We start from the raw sequence: 14689 nt of genomic DNA, 5'->3' as shown, positions 1-14689 counted from the left end.
AATGGGACCAGAAGTTCTACAAAGTGTCATATATAGTGCTGGACACTGGGTGACAGAAATTAATCTGCCCAAGGAGCTCGCATTAGGCTGGAGAAGGGAAGAAAAAAGCCTTAACAGAATACCTAAATTACAACTACTATTCTGAATACGTAATTTTAAAAGCCCGTACTTAAGTCTGTGCCATGAGCTCTCCACAGTTAGGCCCTCTTCCTTACCATTGAGGATGCCAATTGGAGATAAGTGAATTATGACCAATAGTAGTTAAAACAATACAGATATTTACCAACTGATTCACCAATAAGGCCGGTCTGGTTCTGTGGCTCATTGATATCATCAAGGATCCAGGTTTTCATCTATGTGTTTATTTTCTCATGGTTTTATTTACTTTTTTAAAAGATTTTATTTATTTATTCATGAGAGACACAGAGAGAGAGGCAGAGACACAGGCAGAGGGAGAGGCAGGTTCCATGCAGGGAGCCTGATGTGGGACTTGATCCTGGGACTCCAGGATCATGCCCTGAGTTGAAGGCCAACACTCAACTGCTGAGCCACCTAGGCGTCCCTTTCTCATGGTTTTAAAATGGCTTCTCAAACTAGTGTTCTAAGGCAGGGGCAAAGTGTTCTTTTTATCACCCCCTTTGTCAGGCATTGTGTCTATCTCATTTAATTTTTACACACACAAATAACGTTGGAAAACTTATGTCTATGCCTCACAGGTGAGGCAATTGAAGGATTATTTAATTTGTCAGGATATGGGTCCAGAATTAAAACTCAGGTCAAGAAATGAGCAGAAGGGGCAGCCCCAGTGGCACAGCGGTTTAGCGCCGCCTGCAGCCCAGGGCATGATCCTGGAGACCCTGGATCGAGTCCCACATCAGGCTCTCTGCGTGGAGCCTGCTTCTCCCTCTGCCTGTGTCTCTGCCTCTCTCTCTCTCTCTGTGTGTCTCTCTCATGAATAAATAAATAAAATCTTAAAAAAAAAAAGAAATGAGCAGAAGACATGAACAGACATTTCTCCAAAGAAGACATACAAATGGCTGACAGATGCTTTAAAAAAATGCTCTACATCACTTAGCATCAGGAAAATATAAATCAAAACCACACTGAATGAAACTAGACCACTCTCTTGCACCATACACAAAGATAAACTCAAAATGGATGAAAGATCTAAATGTGAGACAAGATTCCATCAAAATCCTAGAGAACACAGGCAACGCCCTTTTTGAACTCGGCCACAGTAACTTCTTGCAAGATACATCCATGAAGGCAAAAGAAACAAAAGCAAAAATGAACTATTGGGATTTCATCAAGATAAGAAGCTTTTGCACAGCAAAGGATACAGTCAGCAAAACTAAAAGACAACCTACAGGATGGGAGAAGGTATTTGCAAAAGACGTATCAGATAAAGGGCTAGTTTCCCAGATCTATAAAGAACTTATTAAACTCAACAGCAAAGAGACAAACAATCCAATCATGTAATGGGCAAAAGACATGAACAGAAATCTCACAGAGGAAGACACAGACATGGCCAACATGCACATGAGAAAATGCTCCGCATCAGTGGCCATAGGGGAAATACAAATCAAAACCACAATGAAAAAAAAAAAAAAAACACAATGAGATACCACCTCACACCAGTGAGAATGGGGAAAATTAACAAGGCAGGAAGCCACAAATGTTGGAGAGGATGCGGAGAAAAGGGAACCCTCTTACACTGTTGGTGGGAATGTGACCTGGTGCAGCCACTCTGGAAAACTGTGTGGAGGTTCCTCAAAGAGTTAAAAATAGACCTGCCCTACCACCCAGCAATTGCACTGCTGGGGATTTACCCCAAAGATTCAGATGCAATGAGACGCCGGGACACCTGCCCCCCGATGTTTATAGCAGCAATGTCCACAATAGCCACACTGTGGAAGGAGCCTCGGTGTCCATCGAAAGATGAATGGATAAAGAAGATGTGGTTTAGGACAGCCCCGGTGGCACAGCGGTTTAGCGCCGCCTGCAGCCCAGGGCGTGATCCTGGGGACCCTGGATCGAGTCTCACGTCGGGCTCCCTGCGTGGAGCCTGCTTCTCCCTCTGCCTGGGTCTCTGACTCTCTCTCTCTCTCTCTCTCTCTGTCTCTATGAATAAATGAATAAAATCTTAAAAAAAAGATGTGGTTTATGTATACAATGGAATATTACTCAGCCATTATAAATGACAAATACCCACCATTTGCTTCGATGTGGATGGAACTGGAGGGTATTATGCTGAGTGAAATAAGTCAATCAGAGAAGAACAAACATGGTCTCATTCATTTGGGGAATATAAATAATAGTGAAAGGGAATAGAAGGGAAGGGAGAATAAATGGGTAGAAAATATCAGAAAGGGAGACAGAACATGAAGACTCCTAACTCTGGGAAATGAATTAGGGGAGGGTGGGGGGGGTGGGGGGGACTGGGTGGCGGGCACTGAGGGGGGCATTTGATGGGATGAGCACTGGGTATTATTCTGTATGTTGGCAGATTGAACACCAATAAAAAATAAATTATTAAAAAAAGCACACTGAGATCCCACTTCACACCAGTCAGAATGGCTAAAATTAACAAGTCAGGAAATGAATGTTGGTGAGGATGTGGAGAAAGGGGAGCCCTTTTACATCGTTGGTGGGAATGCAAGCTGGTATAGATACTCTAGAAAACAATATGGAGGTTCCTCAAAAGTTAAATATAGAGCTACCTTAAGACCCAGCAATTGCTCTACTAGGTATTTACCCAAAGGATACAAACATAGTGATATGAAGGACCTGCACTCTAATGTCTATGGCAGAAAAGTCCACAATAGCCAAAGCCAAACTATGGAAAGAGCCCCCAGATGTCCATCAACAGATGAATGGATAACTAAGATGTGATTTGGATATAGATATATAGATATAGATATCTCCAATGGAATATTACTTAGCCAGCAAAGGGGAAAAAATGAAATCTTATCATTTGCAACAACACGGATGGAACTAGAAGGTATTATGCTAAGGAAAATAAGTTAATAAGAAAGACAATTATCATATGATTTCACTCATATATAGAATTTAGGAAATAAAACAGGATCAGAGGGGAAGGGAGGGAAAAAATAAGATGAAATCAGAGAAAGAGACAAACTGTAAAAGACTCTTAATTATAGGAAACAAACTGAGGGGTGCTGTGGGGGGAGGCAGGTGGGGAAATGGGGTAATTTGAGTGATGGGCATTAAGGAGGGCACATGATATAATGAGCTCTGAGTGTTTTATGCAACTGATGAATCACTGAACTCTTTCTGAAACTAACGATACACTATGTGTTAATTAATTGAATTTAAATAAAATAAAAAAAAAAACCCCTCAGAGGTCTTAAAATACTCCAAAGGGTAGGCTTTTAACTATGAGAGTGCTATAAAACCTGCGTTGCTGAAAGCTGGAGTCCTCCCCCCAGTGAAATACAGACAGCAGTCAGCTATTTGTAACCTAGTGCTATTACAAAGCAGTTCAAACGTTTTTACCGCATTCTTAAGCAGATAAGGATTCTACAGCCTAGAAGGACTTAACAGTCCATACCACTGTTTTGTGGTGAGCCAGACTCTAACTCAGGGATCCTGCTCTGCTGTATGGAAACCTTTCTGCTTTTCTCCCCTCAACTTTATTCTATTTCAGTTTAGGAGAGGACAGGTTCAAGATGAGCATATGCTTTAAATATTTCAGTGAGCAGGTGGGGCGATGGGGGTGGAATGGGTTATGCATTGCTGTCATATCTCAGGGAAGGCTAAAATACCAAGAATTTTTTCTCCCTTTCCCATAAGAAAATGCCAAGAAAGAAACCACTTCAAGATGCTATTGTCTTGCTATGCATGGGGTGGAGTGGGGGGAGCTGTGGGATGAGGGCTGGGAGGGAAGAAAAAAGAGAAGGAAAAGTAAAATCCTAGAATGTCTTTCAATCTACATTAGCAAGAAAACTCCACTATTCCCTCTCTTTTAACCACTACTGTATCAGATGAGAGACTTCATCATTCATCTTTATCTTGTTTCATAAAGACCTTCACTCCTTGAGGTGTCAGACGGGACTGACTGGACACGGGCAAATGAGCTGGGGCAGCGTGTTTAAGTCTTTCCTGTCTCTAATGTGCCTTCCATTCCTTTTCATTTTTTTCTCATTCTTGGCCATGCTGGTGTCCCTTTCTCTGCACCAGATTTTAATGCCTTTAAGATTCAAGATTCCTTTGTTTTGATAGCAATAGTCAATTAGCGTAGCCCCTTAGTGCCCTCTCCAGAGTCCTGTCTTCCTTGGTGTCCTAGCAAATGTAATTTAGGAATTAGAGTAAAGATGGAGTAGAATCTAATAAAGAATCATACCCTCCGTAATGGAAAACTTAAGCCAGTAGTATTTTCACGTAAGTTCTGAAAATTTTAAACTTTAGAGAGAATATGGCAGGCATATTGGGGTCTTAAATCAACCTAATTTGCCAGATGAATTAGATAATTAACAAAGATCTTCTTTAAGGATCATTAGCAAACCTAGATCTGTACACGTGACAATTACAATACATGTTTTTCTCATAAAACAGCCAACATGATGACTAGTAATTAACCTAGTAACTGACAGAGCATTATTCCTTCTGTTCCTTTCCCAAGCAGAATCGTGCCACAATGACAAGGAAAGCCCAAGAGATTTTTGATTTGTTCAGTGTATATTAATTTTGTGTATTTATTATTTATACCATACATTTGCCCAAACAAAATCTATCTGATACTTCAATGGTAATAATGTCAGTATCAGGAACTCTTACTTATTTCTGATCATCTGTGGTGAGATGATTCTAAGAAATGTGCTTTACTTTATAGAGCTAACATGTCTAGATTTTTTTTTCATAGAACAGGAGGTATAGATAATGCATTGTTTCTATTGAACAGAAGGTTATTAGTGTCATAGGGCACATGCACTGTGCCTAGCACAGGATTAGGTGAGTTTTATTTACCTCATTTAATTATTCCAACAACCTCATTAGGTAGCTTTTATTAGGCCAATTTTATGGATCAGAACTCCAAGGCTTATAGAAGTAAACTGGTTTGAATGAGATCCATCTGATTCTCAACCCCATGCTCTTCCTTTGTACCACAGTGCATATGTGCACGCACATGTATCCGCTGAAATTCTGATTTGACATAAGATGGAACATGAAAAATGGTCCATTTAGACTGAGTCCTTCCAGGGCCACACATCCAGATGTCACCACACATAAACCACACATTTTAATTTGTGATATTTCCAAAATATCTAAATGTGTTTGTGAGACACATAAGTCCTCTCTTCTTGTTCTCTAAAAAATGTCAGTTTTATTTAGCCAAGTTTATAGAACTTTACACAGAGGAGGCCACATAGTGTAAGATCTAATGAAGCATGTCTCAGTAGGGCTTTGTTCTAATGAAACAGAGTTCATGGAACATTACTTAGTTCAGATATGGGCCCGTCAGAGTTGAGATTAACAAACCATTGTTACACAACAAAATTTTTATATTTGAGGTTTATATTTCCATTTTGAAATACCAAACACTACCAAATGTACTTTCCTTTTGAAGAAATTGACAAAAGTTGTGTGTATTTAAGGCGTACAGTGTTATGATTTAATATACATAGTGAAATGATTACGACAGTCAAACTAATATATCATCTCCTCACATAAGTATTACCTCCTCCTCCCACTGCCATGGATATAGAGCACCTAAAATATACTCTCATAGAAATCTCTAGAATTCAATACTAGAATTGTGTTAACTCTGGTCATCAACCTGTAAGTCAAATCTTTAGACTTATTCATCTTACTGCAAAAAACTGCAGCTTTGTGTACTTTGACTAACATCTCCCTATTTCCCTGACCTCTCTGCCCCCGGTGACCACTCTTCTACTCTCTGCTTCTATGTGTTTGACATTTTTAGATTCTACATATAAGTGAGATCAGACAAGTTTTTCTTTGTCTGACCTATTTCAATTAGGATAATACCCTCCATATTCATTCTTATTGTCACAAATGCAAAATTTCCTTCTTTTTACAGATTGCATAATATTCTATTCTAGCTATTGTGAATAATGCTGCAATGAACATGAGAGTGCAGATGTCTCTTTGATATAGTGATAGTGATTTTATTTCCTATGGCTATATATCCAGAAGTAAGATAGTTCTATTTTTTATTTTTTGGGGGAAACTCCATACTTTTTTTTTTCTATAATGGTTTTACCAAATTACATTTCTACCAACAGTGTTCAGGTGTTCCCTTTTCTCCACATCCTTACCAACACTTGTTATTCTTTATTTTTTTAAGATTTTATTTATTTATTCATGAGAGACAGACAGACAGACAGAGAGGCAGACACCCAGGCAGAGGGAGAAGCAGGCTCCATGCAGGGAGCCCGATGTGGGACTTGATCCCAAGTCTCCAGGATCAGGCCCTGGGCTGAAGGCGGTGCTAAACTGCTGAGCCAGCCAGGCTGCCCTGTTATTCTTTATGTTTTTTATAATAGCCTAATAAGTGTGTGGTGATGTTGCACTGTGGTTTTGATTTGCATTTCTCTGGTGATTATTGATGTGAGCATCTTCTCATATACCTATCAGCCATTTGTGTGTGTTCTTTGGGAAAATAATTTATTCAGGTTCCTTGTCCATTTTTTAAAATTGGGTTTTTATGTTGCTTTTTTTTGCTATTGAGTTATATGCATTTTTACATATTTTAGGTATTAACCCCTTATCAGTTACATGATTTGCAAATATTTTCTACAAATAATAGCTGCCTTTTCACTTTATTGATTGCTGCTTTTTCTGTGCAGAAGATTTTCAGTTTGATATAGTCCCCCTTATTTAGTTTTGCTTTTGTTTCCTTAGATTTTGGTGAATATCCAGAACTATATTGCCAAGGCAAATATCAAGAAGATTTTACTCCATGCTTTCTTTTAATAAATTTCTGGTTTCAGGTCTTACCTTTAAGTCTTTAATGCATTTTGGATGGGTTTTTGGGGTATATGAGATAAGGTCCACTTTCATTATTTTGCATGTGGATACCCACTTCTTCCAACAATCTTTATTGAAAAGACTGTCCTTTTCTCATTGTATATTCTTTGTACCCTTGTTGAATATTAATGTATAAAAATAGGCTTATTTCAAAAAATATAGGCTTATTTCTAAACTCTTGATTCTGTTTCATTGGTCTATGTTTCTGTTTCTATGCCAGTTCCATATTGTTTTGATTACTATAAGTTTGTGATATAATTTAAAATCAGAAAATGTGATGCCTCCAACTCTGTTCCTCTTTCTCAAGATTAATTTGGCTGTTTGGTGTTTTTCGTGGTTCCTTGTGAATTTTAGATTTTTTTTTCTATTTTTTTTGAAAAAAGCAATTGAAATTTTGGTAGAGATTACATTGAATCTATATATCTTTGAGAGATATGGACATTTTAACAATATTGATTCTTTCAATCCATGAACATGGGATGTCTTTCCATTTATTTATGTCCTCTTTAATTTCTTTCCTCAGTATTTGTATTTTTCAGTGTATACATATTTCACCCCCTTAGTTAAATTTATTCTAAATTATATTGTTCATTTTGATGCTATTGCTTTTCTTAAATTTTTTTTCTGATCGATTGTTGTTGGTGTAAAGAAACACAACTGAAACTGTTGATTTTATAGTCAGCAACTTTACTATATTTATTAGTTTTTACAGGGTTTTTAAATATATGGGATCTTTAAGGGTTTCTAGAAATAGTATTATGTCATCTGCAGACAGAGATGATTTTACTTATTCTGTTCTGATATAGATGCCTTTTATTTTTCTTGTCTTATTACTTTAGCTAGCACTTTCTATACTATGTTGAATAGAAGTGGTGTTTGGCATTTTTGCTTTGAATTGGATATAAGAGAAAGTTTCAGTTTTCTCCACTGATTAATTGTAGGATTTTTATAAATGGCATTTATTGTGTTGAGGAAATTTCCTTTTATGTCTATTTTATTGAGAGCTTTTATCAAGTTCATTGATGTTGAACTTTGTCAAATGATTTTTCTGCATCTATTAAGATTATCATGTGGTTTTATCTTTCATTCTGTTAATGTGATGCATCACTTAATTGATTTGAGTATGTTAGATCAAACTTGCATCCCCTGGGTAAATACCACATTGTCATCGCATATAATCTTTTTGATGTGTTGTTAAATATAGTTTGTTAATATTTAGTTGAGGATTTTTGTATCTGTGTTTATCAGAGATATTGTCCTGCAGTTTTCTTTTCTTGTGGTATCCTTGTCTGGCTTTAATATCTGGGAATAAAACAATTTTGAAAGTATCCTGTTTGTTTCTCTTTTTCAGAAGAGTTTAAGGAGAATTGGTATTACATCTTCTTTGAATGTTTAGTATAGTTCATCTGTGAAGCCATCTGGTCCTGGGATTTTCTTTGTTGGGACGGTTTTGGTTACTACTTCAATTTTCATGTTTGTTATTGTCCATTCAAGCTTGCCATTTCTTCTTGATTCAGTCTTACTAAGTTGTGCATTTCTAGGAAGTTATCTGTTTTCTCTAGGTTTTCCCATTTGTTCTTGTATAATTGTCCATAAAAATAGTCCCTTATGATTTTTAAAAAAATTTCTGAGGCATTTCTGAAGATGTAAAATCTTCTCTTTCATTTCTGATTTTAACTTCTATCTTGGTGGCCTTAATTGTATGGGGTAGCTGTGAACCCCTCTGAAGAATACTGAGAAAAATAAAAAGGTACACAAAGCAGGACCTGGATCCTATCCATCTTTTTAGCTTGTCTTCATGATTCTTCTAGGCATCCTTCTACCTGCAACTGGATGTAATTTCTCTTCCCTCTAAATTTCCTTTTTATTTTTTATAACTGTGTTGTTCCAATGTTCATGGGCATATGAGTCAGCTCAGAAGTGTGTTAAAATGCTGTAGGGGTTCTGGGGTAGAACCTGTATTCTTGTGGTGTTCAAGCTCCCAGGTGATGCTGACGCTGCCAGTCCACTAACCACCCACTGAGTATTGCAAGGATTTTGAAGCACTGGCCACTACTTGCCTTCTATTAAAATTACTTGTTTGAGGGCACCTGGGTGGACCAGTTGGTTAAGCAGCTGCCTTTAGCTCAGGTCATGATCTCAGGGTCCTGAGATCCAGCCCTCCTTTAGGCTCCCTGCTCAGTGGGGAGTCTGCTTCTCCTTCTCCCTCTGCCCCTCCTCCCTGCTGTGCTCTTTTTCTCTCAAATAAATAAATAAGATCTTTTAAAAAATTGTTTGTGTGGTTGACTTCCTCATTTGGACTTTAGTAATTTTCTTAATAATCCAATTGTGGTTTATAAAGTTCTTTCTCAAAAACTTCTCTGACCAATCTAAACAGACACTCAGTGATTCTCCATAGCATAAGCTTGTTTTAATGTCTGTGCAGGATTTTTCCTCTTTGTTTGTATATCCCCTCTATTATGAGATAAGAGCATGAACCTTTCAGCTGCGCCACAAGCATCAAAATATTACCTGGTATGAAGTAGATACTTGGCAAATGTTTATGGAAGCAACAAGCAAACTTTATTTCTTATTTCTTATTCATTTTCTTTATACTTAATGGCAAATATAACCATAGTAATGATGATATAACTGTGATGGTGAATGTTCTGTGTTAAAGTTCATAATTTTCCATAGTTCATAGATACTATAGAAAGGTAGTTAGACTGAATTAGGGATTACTAACAAAGGAGCACTTCAAACCAAAAGCTTTTGTTTATCAGTACAAGTGTGCATAGGTGTAAACTATAAAAATATAAAAGAAATAATATATGTTTTCCTTTTTCTACTTGGATCCTTATCCAACCTGTACTGTTTTTTGGTTTGGATTTTTCTGTTTTGTTTTGTTTTGTTTTGATCTTTGATGAGAATCAGGTCAAGCACAATCTCTTTCCTGGGCAGCAAAAACCCAGTATTGATTTTTCTTTATTGACCAATCATACATTGCAATATAAATATTTATGATGGCTGCACATAATAAAAAAATAAGTTAAATACCACAGAGGAAAATGAAATGTAAATGGAAAGGGATTTCTCATGGGCAATACATCACTTTATAATCTTACGTTACTCTGAGAAGCACCCAACGGCTTTCTAGGATCAATGCTCAGATTACAAGACCTCCATCATCACAAACAGACATTTGCAATTTGGTCTTGTGTCCTCTTGGGGATCATTCGCGTCAGGTTTATTTGGCGATTTAGCAAGTGAAATACAATATATATGCAAAGCCCTTCTAAAGTGGCCAGGTGTTTAAATGGAACTCTTCTAATATCTTGGAACATTTTTTGTAGATCTCCCAAATGTCAGAGTTGAAAGGAGCCATGGAGATCATTATTCCAAGGCTCTCATTTTATGGTGGGAGGCACTGAAGTACAGAGAGGAGAAGTGCTAGCCTGAGGTCACACAGCATGTTGTTAGCTGAGCAAGAATCTTCTGCAGCTCCTGGTTCAGTGGTATCTCCTGAACATGTCTTTATTAATTCTGGAGATGTAAGGGGAGTCTGGAGACCGTGGGCAGGGATGTGGTAGGAATAGAGTATAGGTCATGATACTATAAAAGGTGTTTTTCCAAAGGACACAGTAAGCAGCAGCTCTTTTTTTTTTTTTTCTGGACTTACTATTGACTTGGTTAGCATATATAGAGACAGCCATTTGGTTTGACATCAGTTCCTCTTTTTTTTTATCTCAGAAGGATGTTGACTGAAACTAAAATGTTTTGAGGTTGAAAAGGTTCTTAGGTGTTAGTGACAAAGATCTTTAAGGAATAATGTGTCTTCCCTGCCACCCTCTTCCCCATCTTTCAGCATTCCTGGGGCAAGTAGCTTCTACATTCTATAAAACAGACTGTTTTTTGACAATTCAAGATGGTGGAAGATGGGAAACCCCCCAATAAATCACATCTACAGAGTTAGATACTAAACATGCAATGCGTTTGTGTTTCAGTATGAACAGTACTAGTAAAATAACATTTATACCACTAAAAATAAACCTTGCATTTATGTTCTGTACCACCATTTATGAGGAAGAGAAAGTGAACATAGGATTTTCAGTTTGTATTGCTGCCCTTCTCATTATGTTTTAGTCTCCTCACCATCGTTGTAGCAGGAGGTATACAATGCCTCTCTTCTCTGTCCTCAACCTCCCCAAACACACTTAGTGAACACAATTTCCAAACTGCAAATGGTCATGAAAAGACTCATGAGAGAACATCAGGGATTAAACATACATATAGCCTGGGGTAGATTTCAACCCCTATGTAAGACCACCATGTTTACCCTCAGCAAGAAATACTCTTTCAGCGAAGGAAGTGTGTGTGTGTGTGTGTGTGTGTGTGTGTGTGTGTACAGTCGTGTATATGCGTGTGTGCGTGTACGTGTGTGTATGGCTTTCTCTTAAGGAAAGGGCAGAAGAAAGTAACAGCTGCTTTCATGCATTGAAAATGCATCTATTCAGAGTAACCTGAGTATTCATGCCAGGTCAGCAATCCAGTGCAGTTTGAAATTTGTCAGAATTCCCTCAGTAGCTCTAAAACCGGAGTCCAGATGAGGAGAGGGATACTTGATGTTTGAATTGCCTTTGCAGCCACATTTTTTTAGGGCTTTCAAATTTCTGCTTGCTAACATTTACAGTTCTCTGCAGCCATAATATACCACCCCGGGATTTGGGAGGAGATCAAAGAAGCAGGAAAGAAATAGCTATTCCCAAATTCTTACCAGTAAAAGATCGGTGCGTGTCAAACAGCTTTTAATGTCCACAGACCCAGGTCGGTATCCACACAAGGCCATTTCCATTTGTAAAACCTACACTTTCTTCGTCCAAATCTGTACAGCTCCAAAGAGGAAAGAAACTCGGCTATGAATCCTAATAATTACAGATGTTAGCCCTCGAAGGAACTTTGTTAACTTTTCAAGTCCTTTCCTTATTGGCTATAGAATATAAATGTGCCTTTTGTTAAGAAAACTTGCTCTATATAAACTTCTACTTTTACCAAAATAATTGGGACAGGTATAGGAAAGGAGAATATTTCAAAGGAAGGATTCTTTATTTTGAAAGAAAGCTTGCTAAGGTGCAGAATAGCATGTATAGCACATGTTACCTCTTATCTAAGATCCATATATGCAAATCTATGAAAATAGAAGAATAAGCAAAAAATAAATGTATTAAAGCAGTTATCTATAAAGAAAAGCAAGGGCACAGGTAGAGGTGTCAGTAAAATCTAGCTTTGTCTGAATAGATCTCATTTTGTAGATATTACTTAGGGGCCATTTAATTATTTTACATAATTAGAAATAAATCAAAGGTAAAAATGACCATCCATAAAAACCAAAACCAAAATGTAGCAAATAGAGCAAACTGTTTATTAAGTTGATAACTTGCCAAGCATGGAAGGCTTATTTTAGTTAACTATAAAATATGATAATGTCAGGGTGCCTGCCTGGCTCAGTCGCTGGAGTGCATGACCCTTAATCTTGGGTTTGTGGGTTTGAGCCCCATGTTGGATGTGGAGTTTACTTAAAAATAAAAATCTTTTAAGAAATATGACAATGAGGTAATACATCCCAAAGGACAAAATGAACTGCAAAAAAAAAATCTTCATTTACTTTCAATGATTATATTGATAATAGTAAATTGGGTTTCTCATTCTGATACTATTATCTATTATAGTTGTATAAAGCAAATAAGTACTTAGGAATCAGCTTTTTTTTCAGCAGGTGAGATAAAAATGTAAAATCAGGATGTTAAGCAAATTGCCTAAATTTGACTGCAAATAGGAAAATATTTTCTCTTAAAGAGATACATACCTTCTAGCTATGTCTACTGAAAAGTCTGAAAAACAATGTCTGACCAGTACTGACCACTAGCAGTGAGCACCCTCAGTTTCCAGATGATTGTGGTCTCAAAATACCATTCCCCCCTAAAAAGAAAATGTTAAACATGGGGAAGGAGTCAAACACTAAGTTGTCTTTTCCATAAGAACTGTACCTTGTGCTTCCAAAAAATGTGGAAGGGAAATCCTTCTTTATACAACAGTTGCAGCTATTAAAGGTGGAAGTAAAAGGATATCACCATTTTGGCACCTCTAATGAAATAATGAATGATCATCATTGGATTCTCAAACCTTAAGTAAAAAGCTGGTAAGGAACTTGAAAATAAATGGATCATACTGAAAACATCTAAATAGACTGATCACTCTTTTTTTCCTTCTCAAAATTTTTGATCAAATTCCAGTTAACATACAATGTAATATTAGTTTCAAGTGTACGATATTGTGACTCAACACAGCAAACACCCGGTGTGTATCACAAGTACCTTCCTTAATCCCCATCACCATTTAACCTATCCTCCTACCCACCTCCCATATAGTAACGATAAGTTTTTTCTCTATGGTTAAGGTCTGTTTCTTGGTTTGCCTCTCTTCCCCCCCCCCCCCATGTTCATCTGTTTTGTCTCTTAAGTTCTACATATGAATGAAATCGTATGGTATTTCTCTTTCTCTGATTCACTTCTATCTCTTAGCACACTACTCTCTAGCTACAACCATGTTGTTGCAAATGGCAAGATTTCTTTATTTTTTATGGCTGAGTAATATTCCTCTGTGTGTGTGTGTGTGTGTGTGTGTGTGTACACAATATACATCACATCTTTATTCATCAGCCAATGGACATTTGTTTTTTTTTTTTCCATAGTTTGGCTATTGTTGATAATGCTGCTGTAAACATCCAGGTACATGTATCCCTTTGAATAAGTATTTTTGTATTCTTTGGGTAAATACGTAGTAGTGCCATTGCTGGATCATAGGGTATTTCTATTTTCAGCTTTCTGGGGGAAACCCTGTAGTGTTTTCCAGAGTGACTGGCCACTTTTAACATCACAGAAGAAGACATAATCAGACATTAATTTTTTCTGATGTGATGCAACAGGAACCATAGAATACCTATTGTATTCTTGCCAAAGAATTGAAATAGATCTTATTAGTTCATAGGACATATAGGACCAGAGTAAGATAGGAAGCAAGAGTTAAATTACAAAAAAATCCAGAATAAGGAAAATTCTGTAGGAGCAAACTGTTTAGTTTCTTCGACAAATAAATTACACACAGGTTCATGTATATGTGCCCACAGGCACATGTGTGCACACACAGGCAGGGAACCTATAAATTAAAATCAATATAAGAGACATATTCCCTAGATTAATTATTTTAGATATTATTCGGATCCTGATTTGAAAAAAAATGTAGTGAAATTATATTCATTAAATAATCAGGGAGATCTGAATATTGTCTATTTTGGTAATTTTAAGAGGAATTTTCTTTTTGGTGTTATCTTGCTATTGTAGTCATATTCTTAAAAAGACTTCTTTAGAGATATAGATTGAAGTATTTCTATTTCAAGTGGTAAAATTTCTGCAAAATGATCCAAAAATGTGTGTGTGTGTGTGTGTGTGTGTGTGTGTGTGTGGCAGATGGGGAGAGAAGGCTGGTGAAGTGAAGAAAATTAGAGTCGTTATATACTAAAACTTCCTAAAACTTCAATACTAAATCCTTCTAATTCTGTATTTGTTTGAATATTTCCATGACAAAAAGTATTTTAAATGCCAAAATCAAGTTCTTTATGCTAAGGCAGATTCTTTAAAATGTT

General features: G+C 36.9%; 1 long non-coding RNA gene across 2 annotated transcripts in view; it reads right to left on the bottom strand.

Annotated features, from left to right (window-relative positions):
• The window catches only part of LOC119873986, a 151684-nt gene that overhangs the window by 93839 nt on the left and 43156 nt on the right, over window positions 1–14689 (bottom strand). Inside the window, exon 2 of one of the 2 annotated variants that reach the window (XR_005367222.1) lies at window positions 11765–11872. The exons of the other annotated variant lie outside the window; for it this stretch is intronic. This is a non-coding gene — a long non-coding RNA (uncharacterized LOC119873986). The remainder of the gene's footprint in view (window positions 1–11764; window positions 11873–14689) is intronic. 2 annotated transcript variants of the gene reach the window in all.

The sequence above is a fragment of the Canis lupus genome, chromosome 11 (assembly GCF_011100685.1).
Source record: "Canis lupus familiaris isolate Mischka breed German Shepherd chromosome 11, alternate assembly UU_Cfam_GSD_1.0, whole genome shotgun sequence".
Taxonomy (NCBI): Eukaryota; Metazoa; Chordata; class Mammalia; order Carnivora; family Canidae; genus Canis; species Canis lupus.
This window is presented reverse-complemented; position numbering and strand designations above follow the sequence as displayed.